This window comes from Orcinus orca, chromosome 6, assembly GCF_937001465.1.
Source record: "Orcinus orca chromosome 6, mOrcOrc1.1, whole genome shotgun sequence".
Lineage (NCBI taxonomy): Eukaryota > Metazoa > Chordata > Mammalia > Artiodactyla > Delphinidae > Orcinus > Orcinus orca.
In genome coordinates, this window is record NC_064564.1 from 82,583,968 (window position 1) to 82,593,495 (window position 9,528).

Consider the following 9,528-nt stretch of genomic DNA (forward strand, 5'->3'; position numbering starts at 1 on the left):
ATCTCTAATAGGCAAGTAGGTTTTCATGCTCTGTATTTTGTGTCTATGGATTTCTTTTTTAAGTAGGAAGAAGTTCTGGAGTTAGAGACAGAGGACCCAAGTTTCCCTTGACTAACTAGGTGAATGCCTTTTTAAAAACTGTCAGTTTTATCATGTGATACTAATATATATCCCACATTGTAATAAATAAGATAATGTACATAAGAGGGTTCTGCAGAGACTACATTTATTGTATCATTAGCAGTCTTCTCAATGGGGTTTTGTTTTGTTAGGATTTTCACCATTTGACATATTCTTCCTGTGAAATTCTGCAAGGTAAAAATATATTCGTTAACACTAAAAAGAAATATTTGGGCCGTATTATTATGGCCTACCTTCTGTTACTCAATTTTGATTAATATTTTAATTTCAACTTTTCAACAGCCTTATCTTCCTTCCATTTTGGCAGCTGCCTGATGATCTAGCCATAGTTTGGGTGTCTTGTAGTTAGCAGGGTAATGGATTTTTGAGCTGTGTGTCCGAGGTCCTGCCCTCTAGCTTTAAGTTGCAAACTGCATGAGACATTTTGATTAATAATGTTAAGAATATTTATTTTTCCATTATGCAAACAATTCATTTGCTGTTTGACTAATGCTTATGCCAAGTATGAATTTACCAAACTACTAAGCCACAGGCAGATTCAAACTGTATAGCTTTTTTTCTGTGACTTAAAAATTATGAAAAAGAAACACATAGCCATAAAAATAAGGAACATTACATTACTTATTATATTAGCTAGTTCAGAAAGAATTGATCATTAAGTAGTTAAACTACTTATTTAAAAATTAATTAAAAAGTTAAAAAGCAAATCATAATTATTTTAAAACTTTTGCAAAATAGCAATAAAAGTGTAAATAACGGAGGAATGGTCTGTATTCCCACCATTGAAAGAGAACAATTGCTACTTTGATATATTTCCTTCCTATTTTACGTATATTGTTTCTTCGTACAATGTCGATTGTATCATGTTATATGTCTTTCGCCATAACACATCTATGTGGGCATGTGTCTAAGGATATTCAGTGGGCAAGTCTCATGGCCAAACACTTTCTCCCAGCTTCTTACTTGCTTTTTGGCTGCCATGACACTGCTGGGCTGCCTCTCTTCTTCCACTCTGGTTTCTTGCTCCCAGCCCCACTCCTAACTCCAAACCTCTCAGGATGCTACCCCTCAAGCAACCATGTGTCTGAGTTTTGTCACTTTGGTACCAAGGCCACAGGCTGGGAACTCAGCTTCTTCGGGCACACTGATTTCCTCATATTCCTTGTAACTGTGATCACACCTGTGCCACACCATTGCTTGAGGTGAGCAGGATGTATTTCTCTCTTCTTTCCTTTCCTTTCCCCTGGACAGCTTTCTGTGAAGTAGGGTTATGAGGAAAGGGAAAGTTCCATGTAGGCTCCTGCTAGGTTCCACTTTCCTCTTTTAATTGGCAGGATTTTTATTAACCCATTTACAATATTTTATATATATATATATATATATATATATATATATATATATATTTAAAGTCATCAGTATAACAAAGTGACTGGTAGGGTGGAATTTTAAAATAGCATGCAACCTCCTTTTTTAGAGGCTGAGCCAGCAAGTCTCCTTAAGAGAAATTTTTCTTATTATGAGAAAAAAAAAAGTTGACTGGCTTACCTTAGTTACGCAAAAGCTTGTGCAGCCTTTTCTGGTGTTTTTGTGTCTCTCCTTAAAATGCAGACCAGAACATTCTAGTTTTAGCAAAGTTTCCCCTCCTTGCCCTCAACCTTTTGTGAAGGTTGTGAATCAATTTTTCATCAGAGGCGTGGCGGTATGAAGGGACTTGTGAGTGTTAAGGGACTAAGATTCCAGCCCCTTCTCCATAAGATTCAACATTAGACAAATTTGGAGGCAACCACAGTGTCCTTGGGTGAGGCTCCCTGACAGGAAAGAACCACAATAGTGACAGATGAGCAATCATGAAGAGAGGAAGAAAGTTTGGGCTTCAACAAGTTTCAAACAAGGTTCTCAAGTGTCAAACAAGGTTCTAAGACAGGTCTGGCCTTGGCAGATCCTGTACTGAGCCTTCATACGTCCCCAGGCCTGGCCAGCCTGGTACGGGAGTCATGACTAGGCAACAGTGGAGTGACCCTAGTGATCTAAATGTACACAGGCTTTGCTGTCGCTGTGGGACCCTCATCCAGTTTCAGTTGTCCCTGTTATGACGGTGCCAACAGTGCTGCTCTACTAGTGGTATTCCCCCTCATGAGAAGAATGGTGGGAATCCTCTGGCCTAATAATTTTGATTGTGGGTGACATGGGATAAAAAGCTGCTTGCCAATATAGGCATGTGGGTTTGTAAGTGATTAATTAGAATAATAAAAAGGATGTGGCTGTATTTATCCAGGCTGGTGAAGCAAGTTACTATTACCTCAAGCATTTTTCATGTTATTACAAACTTTAATGCCTGCCTAGTGGTGTACTGAGAGAACATATCTTATTTTCTCATTTCTCTGTTATTGAACATGAAGGTCTTTTGCATGAGGCATTTCTGACAGAATCTAGTATTGTTGTAGCACTAAAAGTGTAACAGTAGTAGGAATATATTTTCTGGGTGTTAAAAATATGCAGTTATAATGTAAAATAGGTCATTTAGAACACAAACATTATTCTTTGGAACATGATGAATTTAGCCTCCTTGTCTTCTTGTATTCAAGGGGCACTAGGAATCTTTGCCAAGAGTGGGGCATGATAGGGAGAGGGGGCTCAGAGAACCAAGAGTGCAGTCCATGCTTGAGTTCCATCTTTTCCAGGATACCTTTGATCCAAAGGAGGGTCAGAGGTAGTATTGTATGCAGGGTGGAAGGTCCACATCCATTAGATATAAGAGGCCATGACTCTCCCCAGTGAGTCCCCAGAAACAAGCAGGGCCCAATACATAGTAAGTGCTTGGTATGTATTTTGTGAGTATTTGAATGAATGAATATTTCCACTAAGCACTCAGGGAACAAGACTATGTAAGCATTCCAGAATTAAAGGATCAGATTTGTACAAACTTGCCATATAATTTTAAAGTGCTGTTTAACCTCTAGAAGTCCATCTTCTTGTATGACAAATTGGTAATGATATCTGTATTTACCTATATAAAATGCATAATATTATAATACAACTAGATCTGTGTGGTTTCTTTTCATATGCTGTTATGTTATTTCAAGACATTAATTTTCCTGATAGTGGTTATGTGATCTTCTACACCTGGATGTAAACAATAGCGACAACAACAACAACAAAATGAAATAAAGCACCACTGATTCCAGAGGAAATAATTATAGTTCATGGCCATGAGTGATACCTGTGGTACATATGAGACTACTTTAGGCCTGTATTTCTGAGTGTACATTATTCCTTTTACTTGATTGTACTCCAATTTCCATTCATTTGAGACCTGTGGGAAAATGAGACTATAGGTGCCACGTTCAAATTGGAGAGTTTCAGAAACTACAGAATGGGTTTTGTTTTGTTTCCAGAAGACAATTTCTATCATGCTCTGGGAACATGGTGGCCTGTGGAGTAATTCGTCGAGTCAGGCCCCAGCTACCTTGCCTTGAAAGAGGGGCCCAGTAGGAGCAGCTGCCCTGAGAATCTTGAGTCTGAGTCTGTCTTTTTTATTTTTTATATTTTCTGTAGACACTAGGAAATAAAATTGCTACTATAACATAGAGAGTGAATTTCAAAGTTCTGTTTTTGTGGGCATTAAAAGGAAACTGATTGAGCAATGAGATAAAATTCAGGACACAGGATAAGTGGTGATAAAATCAGTATCTGAAAAGGGATTAGATCTCTACAATCAACAAAATGAAATTAACATATATTATCACATTCAAATCTCAGTACAGCCCCTGGAGGGAAGTTGGAGAAGCACTATTATCCTTCTTTAAAAATTTCAGGAACTGAGACTCAAAAAGTTTAGGGGCCACGTCCACAGCAATAGAACTTGTAACTGAAGATTAAAGTTTGGGTTTTCACTCTCCTTCTACCACCTCTCCATGCTGCTGTTGAAGGTGCCAGAGTTTTGGCACCTTTATGTCTTTCTCTCCTGAGTCATTCAATCATAGTTCCAGAGTATCTCTGCAAAAGAAGTGAATGTCCCTTTTGAAACTCAGCACCTTTAACATATATGTTATCATCAGTATATCTCCACCTACAAACTCTTACAAATAACAGGAAAGCTTGAGGCATTTCTTCCCTTTCTTTTTTCTCTCCCCTCTTCCTTTATGCATGTCCAGAGGTTATTTTTATACTCCCATTTCCTAGAGGAAAGGAAAATAGAAATTCTTGTTCTTTATCAAGGCTAATAATCTGGCTGCTTTTTATTTAACTTAAAAAAAAAACAAACACGAAAATCCTTTCTGTAGACTTGACAGATTATCCCAACTCTCTCATTTGTGCTCAGAGATTTTAACGTTTTCTCTTCTATTTTCTGGCCACAAGGCTTCTTGATAGAAAATTGCAACAAGAGAAAGGTCTGTTCCCTTTTGGAATGCTCTCCACACAGAAGCCTGGGAGAAAAGTTGTAGCATATGTTAGAGACCCCAGCTTCTAGGAGCTGGGCCAGAATAGGCAGCATGAAATAGGATAAGGTGATTCTCTTTGCTTTCAAGCTTTGGTTCCCTTCTTAAAGAACTCCATTCTTGTGGCCAGGAAAAGCAAATAGAGTTGGTTCTGAAGCAGATGCTGCTCAGACTTCCTGGTTATCAGAGCAGAAGTGAGAAGGCAGAATTAAAGGAGACAAAATTAGAGTGTGTGTGTGTGTGTGTGTGTGTGTGTGTGTGAGTGTGTTTACATGTGCACACACACGTGCATGGGCACACAGCTATAAAGCATCAACATTTGCAAACCCGATATAATCTGCAAAACAAAGCACGTCTTCAATTTCAAGTAAGAATGAAGAAAAGTGAGTATATCTCTGGAGCAGGAATCAACAAACTTTTTCTGTAAAGAGCCAGATAAAAAAATACTTTAGACTTAGTGGGTCACATGGTCTCTGTCCCAAATATTCAACTCTGCTATTGTAGTACAAAACAGCCTTGGACAACACATAAACAAATAAGCATGGCTATGTCCCAATAAAACTTCATTTATGGACACTGAAATTTAAATTTTATATAACTTTCACATCATGAAATATTATTTTTCTTTTGATTTTTTTTCCCACCATTTAAAAATGCAAAAGCCATTTTTAGCTTGTGGGTGGTACAAAAGCAGGCAGTGAACCAGATTTGGCCCATGGGGCTCTAGAGGAAGGGTAATGCTAATATAGGGGTTGTATGAAAAGATGGAAGACATTTCTTTTTATTCTTCTGTGAAGTGGTGACCAGATGAGCACATTTCCTCATCCTCCTTATGCAAAAAAAAAAAAAAAAAAAATTTACAAAACTTATATCGATTAAAATCTCATCTCTTTGAAATTCACTTAATTCTGAAATTTCAACAGGGCCATGGCCATGCCAAAATTTATCAATGGGCATTTTTTGAAAGTTTAGTTGCATTGCCAGCTTTATATTTAAGGCATATAGACTTCAAATATTTTAGAGAAATATGGTGATCAAAGGAAGAATATCTTATTTCCAGATAGTACTTATTTGAAGGAACCTGCCTCTCAGATGGGATTGTCCCAAAAATCCATACCGATACACTATCAGGTTAATTTTCTGCTTTGTAATACAATAAAACGGTCACATAATACTGAAAACATTAACAGTATTGTTAAATTTTGAACAATACTGAAAATTTTAACAGTATTGTTAAAATTTTATTTGACTTGCGAGTCAAATAAAATCATGATAAATGTGTCATAGTGTCCTGCATACGTGTGGGGAAAGAATCTGTGTTTCTAACTGAATTCAAAAAAGAAATAACTCATTATGAAAGCAAACCATTTCTGATGAGGGGAACATGAATATAAGTGCAAATCTACAAATCTTTATTGTTAAGGTACTCTCCCCCCCACTTCCTGTCCTTTAATCATGCCCATAACTATGGGCGCTCAGATGCAGTTGGGGTATAATTTGAAAAGAATGTTTGACTATGACCATAAACATTCCATTTAGTCATCACCATGAATCGCAGATGCTGGCAACAACGTAGACATTTTTTTGTGGGAGTGAGAATAATCCAGATCCCTGCTATTCAAGTGTCGTCTGTAGATCAGGAGTATCAGCATCACCTAGAAGCTTGTTGGAAATGCAGAGTATCAGGCTCCACCCCAACCTCACTGAATCAAAATCTGTATTTTAACAAAATCTTCAAATGGTTTGTATGAACACGAATGGTAAAGAGGCATTCAGCTTTAGGAATGGTTTTCGACCTTGGCTGTAAGTTAGAATTCCCTATGGAACTTCTAGGAATCCCAGTGCCCAGTCTGCATAGCCGACCAATCAAATCAGAATATCTGGAGGTGAGTTATAGGGGACACGCCGGTGCCCGGCATGGCGGCTGCTTGGCCCTCTGGGCCGGTTGCTTCTGAGACTGCTGCCGCTGGGCTCCTGGGTGTTCTGTGGTTTGCATCAGTAACCATGGGACCTTGGGGAGCTGCCACAGTAGCGGCGAGGAGACACGCGCGAGAACCTCAAAGTGGGACAATATATTTGTAAGGATCCAAAAATAAATGATGCTACACAAGAACCAGTGAACTGTACAAACTACACAGCTCATGTTCCATGTTTTCCAGCACCTAACATGACTTGTAAGGATTTTGGTGGCAATGAAACACATTTTACTGGAAACAAAATTGGTTTTCTCAAGCCCATATCTTGCCAAAATGTAAATGGCTATTCATACAAGGTGGCGGTTGCATTGTCTCTTTTTTGTTGGATGGTTGGGAGCAGATAGATTTTACCTTGGATACCCTGCCTTGGGTTTGTTGAAGTTTTGCACTGTAGGATTTTGTGGAATTGGGAGCCTAATTGATTTCATTCTTATTTCAGTTCAGATTGTCGGACCTTCAGATAGAAGTAGTTACATTATAGATTATTATGGAACCAGACTTATGAGTATTATCAATGAGACATTTAGAAAAACGCAGTTATATCCATGAATATTGTTTAAAAGAAACAGATTTGGGCCTCCTTGATTTTAATAGAGAGCTCTCAGTATGTAGATTTCCAGACTTCCCTTTTTCCTTCTTCACATACCACTTTATGGATTCTATTTAATTTTTTGTTGTTGCTGATGTTTTTGTTTTGCTGTTTTAGTTAAAAACATATGAGATGTATTTAATAGAACTTTCTTTGAGATTTATATGATAATAGAGTCTTTGTTCAGCTACTGTCTCTATGAGATAGGTAGCTTATTACTCTGATATTAATGTCTTTTCCAAAGGCAAATTGCCACTTGTCTTTTTCACTTCTGAAAAATAAAAAGTATGACTTATTCAAAAAAAAAAATCTGGAGGTGGGATCTACACATCAGTATTTTTTAAAGCTCCCTAGATTATTCCAAAATGCAGGGAAGTCTGAGAACTACTGGGCTAGGTGGTGGACCGAATGTATCCTCTGAGGGTAAGAAGAGAACACTCTCATTATCAAGTGGAAACAAGGTCCCCAGAACTGGAGGCTTTATTAGAAGTGTTAAAAAGGTCAGCACGTTATGTATTAAAAGAGTGGCTTTCAAGAACAATTTCATTATTTGAGGGATGAAATGGCAGCATACCCCAAGACAGGCAACAGAGTCGCCTATTCAGTTTAGCCTTTTAGTCTTATTTTTAGTCTTTGCCCCACAATTTTAACTGATTCTGTACTGTTACCAAGATACAATCTGATCTTAGCAAAGCTTTATAAAAAGGCTTTCATAGGATAATGGTTTGTGAATCATCTTTTCTTGTTGAGGATGAGGGTAAATTAGTGGTATGTGAGTTTTGGTAGAGTTAGCAAAGTTTTCCACTGTTTCATTAGATTAACTGATCATGGAGGTGTCCTATCTGTAACTTAGAACTGGAACCTGAGGAAAAGGGTGCCAGTCAAAAATCCTCTTCTGTCTTTGGATCAGTGAGGAACCCATCAGATTAATTCTCTGGACACAAGTGTAAGGGCTACTATATGTAAGAGGAAAAGGCATTATACAGTAGCTAATGTGATACCACACTGTCAAGGTCCCAGAAGCCATCAGTTCAGTTTACTGATTTGGTGCCTCCTCTCCATTACTAATATCAGTCATTATGCCTTTAAATAATAATGGTTCAATTATGCCTCTAAAGAAATGGAGCCCTCACAATGAGATAAAATGTTCAGATTACTAAACAGTTAACTGAAACGAACAAAATTAAAGATTAAGTTCAAGTAAAACTCTGTTGGGTGTTGGCACTTACTAATTCTCCCTAACTAGGGAGAATTCTGTCTAGAATCAGACCGATTTTGAGTTGGGTCCTCTTCTTCCTACCTGTTGCTAATTATGCATCATCTTTGGGCCTTCCTACATCTCACCCCACCCCATCCCCCATCTCGGCCTGGTGTTTTAGGTTCCTGGTGCTAGAGTTTATCTCCTAATTGAAGAGTTCTAAGTTTTAGCTTGCCATTGCTCCACACAACCCATCTACTCTATTTCTATTGTTCTAGCTATTTCTATTCTTGATTGCTAATTTCACAGACCTGTGGAACACTGGAAGTGCAATTATCCTCCAGCGTAATTGCCTTCTGTAAAAACTGCCTCCCACAAAACTCCTGCAAAAACTGTGTCCTGTTTGTTACTACCTATGAATGTATGGATGCCTTTTCAGCTACATAGAGAGCTGTTTTCTAGACCTCCCTGGCATTAGAAAAGATCAAGTTATCTGTACAGCTGGAACACCCCTTTTAATTAGGAGCTTTTTATGATGGTTATTTCAGGTGTCCCATTAATCTGACATCACTCCTGGGTATAGCAGTTGATGTTAAAATTGGTCTGTTTGGTATTACATGGGAGTTTTGTCTGTTTAAATATTTCATGTTCACTTATAAAAAGTTACACACATTATGGGCTTCCCTGGTGGCGCAGTGGTTGAGAGTCCGCCTGCCGATGCAAGGGACACGGGTTCGTGCCCCGGTCCGGGAAGATCCCACATGCCGCAGAGCGGCTGGGCCGCTGAGCCATGGCCGCTGAGCCTGTGCGTCGGAGCCTGTGCTCCACAACGGGAGAGGCCACAACAGTGACAGGCCCGCGTACCACAAAAAAAAAAGATTACACACATTAAATAGCTCCTACATTCTTTAATATCACTTGAATACAGATACTACAATACACAAACACCCTCTTCAGCATTCAGTTATGCAATAATTCTTTAACTGACTTAACAATTTATTTTAATGTTTATTTTTAAGGTGCTATTGATTTATCCCAACTATAAAGTCATAATTATGAATGATATGGGAATGACTTTATTTTTTTAAACATCTTTATTGGAGTATAATTGCTTTACAATGGTGTTAGTTTCTGCTGTATAACAAAGTGATTCAGCTATATGTATACATATATCTCCATATCCCC

The 9,528-nt window shown here is 38.2% G+C and overlaps 1 pseudogene; it reads left to right on the top strand.

Annotated features, from left to right (window-relative positions):
• Window positions 1-3,920: 3,920 nt before the first annotated feature.
• Window positions 3,921-7,297, top strand: LOC101287554 (TM2 domain-containing protein 1-like; annotated as a pseudogene).
• Window positions 7,298-9,528: the final 2,231 nt, after the last annotated feature.